The sequence below is a fragment of the Stereum hirsutum genome (genome assembly GCF_000264905.1).
Source record: "Stereum hirsutum FP-91666 SS1 unplaced genomic scaffold STEHIscaffold_2, whole genome shotgun sequence".
In the NCBI taxonomy this organism is placed as follows: domain Eukaryota; kingdom Fungi; phylum Basidiomycota; class Agaricomycetes; order Russulales; family Stereaceae; genus Stereum; species Stereum hirsutum.
This window is the reverse complement of record NW_006763132.1, coordinates 1,379,695-1,383,782: the sequence shown is the minus strand read 5'-3', so window position 1 is coordinate 1,383,782 and position 4,088 is coordinate 1,379,695.

Sequence of the window (4,088 nt, the reverse complement as noted above, 5' to 3'; positions counted from 1 at the left end):
TAAACTCACTTATTCTCCCACTTCCTCTTCCTCCACTGAGCTCTTCCACACCTACACCGATGCCGATCATGCAGGGAATCCGGATTCTGGACGTTCCACCTCCGGTTATCTCGTCAAGATGGGCACTGGTGCTATTTCCTGGCAATCTCGCCTTCAATCCATCGTCGCCCTCTCCACCACAGAAGCCGAATACGTCGCTGCTACCACTGCTGGCCAAGAGATCCTCTTTCTTCGCAACCTGCTCACTTCCTTTGGTTATTCACTCGACTCTCCCTCTACGCTCTACATCGACAATCAGTCTGCACTTCAAGTGGCGAAGAATCCCGAGCACCATGGGCGTATGAAGCATCTGGACTTGCGGTTCTATTGGTTGAGGGATGAGGTGGAGAAGGGGACGATCCGGATGGAGCATATAGGGACGGATGAGATGCCTGCAGACCTTCTGACTAAACCCCTGGCTAGGGTTAAAGTGCAGAAGTTCGCGGAGATGATGGGACTTAGGGCTTGAGGTCTGCCTCGTCGGGTGGGAGTGTCCGGAGTATTACGACGAGACAGAGGGAATTTTCCTGATATTTTAGCAATTTTTCCGGGACTGATAGGACCACTTACTGCAGAGTTATGACTTTAGTTATTTCGCCAGCCAGCGGGCCGCAGAGGGCCGGATTCCGCGCCTCGGTTCCGCGCCTCTGCGTCGCGTTTAGGCAGGTAGTTTTCCAACTGTATAGTAGACCGGTAAGCGCCGGAGCGCGTCTTTTTAACTTGTGGGAAGCGTCCTTGTCTCTTTATCATTGACAGTGACGCTTCTCACAGGTGAGTCTTACTATAGATTTCGTCTCTTTCTTTTTCTATTACTTTGTGAGGGCAATATCATTTACAGTGACGCTTCTCACAGTCGTTCTTCGAGTGCTCGATTATCTGCGCCTTACAGGTATTAGGTGTAGGGATGTCTATACCTACTAAAGATATATACATGATGTATGGCCTACAGCATCTGCTACCCTATACACAGTCAGGTATCGGTGTTGTCTGTGGTCTCAGCTATAAAGTAATGATCAAAAGAATGTTGAATGTTGAAAAGAACAGTGAAAAGGTAGTACCACACCGACCTTGTGTATTATTATAAGGCAAATAGATATATGATTGTGTGATGTTCCACGCCTGGTTATCTGTCCTGTCTGTTCGTGTGGATATTACAAGACTCACCTGTGAGAAGCGTCACTGTCAATGATGAAGAGACAAGGATGCTTCCCACAAGTTAAAAGGACGCGCTTCGGCGCTTACCGGTCTACTATACAGTTGAAAAGTAACTGCCTAAACGGGATGCAGACTGAGGTGCGGAATCCGGCACGGACCGCTTGGTGGCGAAATAACTAAAGTCATAACTCTGCAGTAAGTGGTCCTATCAGTCCCGGAAAAATTGGTAAAATATCAGGAAAATTCCCTCTGTCTCGTCGTAATACTCCGGACAGACCGGTCTGGTAGACCAGATCTAGGTTAGGGGTCTGCATGAACCTTGTGTTGCACGGGTCACCACCAACCCTAACAAAGAAAAGAAGCAAAAGAAAGGAGTAGTATAAATGATGTACCTTCGTTCCTCAGGCATCATAACATATGCATGAGCACGATACACGGTGCCTGATAAGTGTGGATATCAAACCTTCTTGCGTAAATGTGGATAAGGCTGAGTGCTAGAATGTGCAATTGTCAGTTGGTCGTTGGCTGATAAATAAACTAGAAGAGTACAATGTGTATGTACAATTAGGCATGGAGCTGAAACACAACTACTGTCAGGAATAGCAGCTCACAGAGGGCTAATGGCCCAAGGACACACAGACACAGACACAGATGCTGTGTACAGAGACAAGGTAAGGGTATGTACATGGACGAGTTTTTTTGCAACCAAACCCTAACCCTAAACCGGGAGAACTCCGAACTGTGCCACAGTGGCCCCACAATTGTCTGCCACAACCACAACCAACAACTACCTCGTTGAAGATACCACTCAGGTGTATATAAAGGTGACCATGGTCGGAGGGTCAGCATGCACAATGTGTAAGGGATAAAGGAAACAAAAAAGGAGGGCTGTTGGATTGTGTGAGGGCGAGAGTAAACGAAACACGTGAGCTCCATGTTACGAGTGTTGATCTCACAAGACTGAGGTATACACATTTGGAGCTACAGATAACCTAAATGTGTGTTCCAAGGGGATTCTTCGAATGTTGATGAGAGCAAGTCCACGGCTCACACTGGGACAGAGACACAACATAAGTACATTACAAGTAATATAGATATTGAGAATATATAACAAATTAAGTACGTGTGGCGCGAAGCTTGTCTCGAAGAACAGTGAATGGCCTTCACCGGCCAGGAGCGTAGCAAATGTGAAGGAGCCATTGTTTATAGAAAATGCAATGATATCAAATGAGAATAACTGGGGAGAACACAGATAGATAAGAGTCACCACATGGCCCATCTCGACAAACAAACTCGACCGTGCAAGCAGATCGACATGGCCTACCAAAAAGAAAAGAAACAACAACGGTCACAATAAGAGAGACAAGTCAGAACCATGATTGAGAAGAAGAGAGTGAACGGACGCACCATAGGGTATCAAACAATCCCACTGTGATGCAGCATGCATGTGCGAGCCAACCTCGATACGCCAGACTACTCTTGCCCACCTTGAAAACTCTCCCCGCCGAAAAAAAAGCTGTAGAGCCCCGAACGATGGACACAAATGTGTCAAACACCGTCCTCGACTCCACATACTCGAGGTCCAGGTCCAGGAAGGAGCTGCAGGCATGAGAACGGTGGACACAGTCGTGTCAAATACCGCCTCAGGTTCTACACACTCGCCCAGGGTCTGTATGCACTGATGAGGAGGTCGAAATTATAGGAGGAGAGCATTGCACGGACGGTGCGCAAGACCCGTGGCTCAGATGGTGAGTGGGTGGCATGTCATCCAAGCAGAGAGATCTGGTGTCGACGGTGGGTGCGAGAATAGGGGAGAGAGAGACGGAGAGGGGAGAAGGGAGAAGGTAGAGGGAAAGAGAAGAGGAGAGAATCACCAAGGGAAGCGACATCGGCGAGGTTTTAAACAGGCGAAGGAGCAAGGCTCTCACACACAGACCCGTGGGTACGGGTACAGAGCGGCGTGCAATTGACATTCAACATTCAACAACAACACATGTTCGGAGTTCTCCGGCACATGTCAGCGCGTGCTTGTCACCTTCCCTCCGCTTCGCTCTCCCCTCTTTCCTCTCTCTCACTCCCTCTCTCGCTCGCTCACTCCAAGCCCGAATGTGAATACAATCCAGTTCTCAAGCACAAAAGGTAAGCTCATCTTCCTTTTGTTCTTCGCTTGATCTCCTCACTCACCGCACCCCTGTATCCCAATTATTTGGGACCCCTAAAAAAAACACCAAAAAATGCACTATATTTGTCTCTGCCTATGTATGCAGGTTATTCAGGGCCAATTCATGTACCCAGAAATGTTTCAATATGTCACATCAGTACTCATACCAATTTTCATCATACCAATTTTCAGAACATTACACGGTGATTTGGTGAATATATAACAAAATATGTATGAAATATGCCCTATTTTCCTCCTCATCCATATAGAATATGTTCTATACAACTTCTAGGTGAATTTAGCGGCCTAAAGAGCACTGAATCCCCTTCCTATATGTTTTATATGATTTACCATGAAGCTACATGAGCTAAAAATGGTGTAAATTCCGCCCATAATACTGTGGCAGTGAAAAGTTTTGTCCACGGCTTCAGCCATACATAGCTCAACGAGTTCCGCTCAGATTGACTTGTTATATAGACCGAAATTGTAGCTCATAATGTCTAGTTTCATACTGTAATGTGGTTGGAATTTATATGTTGGGTATTTCCTGAGATATGAGCCAAACAACCGAGAAAAATGCATAGTGGGCCATTGTGGCCACACCATAACAGCCTTTTGGCATAATGGCTTATACATAGCCTAAAACTACACTATCATCGTATTCCGTAGCACATTTTACCTCAATTTTTGGTGGTTGAGGAGCTATGTGCTGTGCAAGACAGGCTTCAGATGG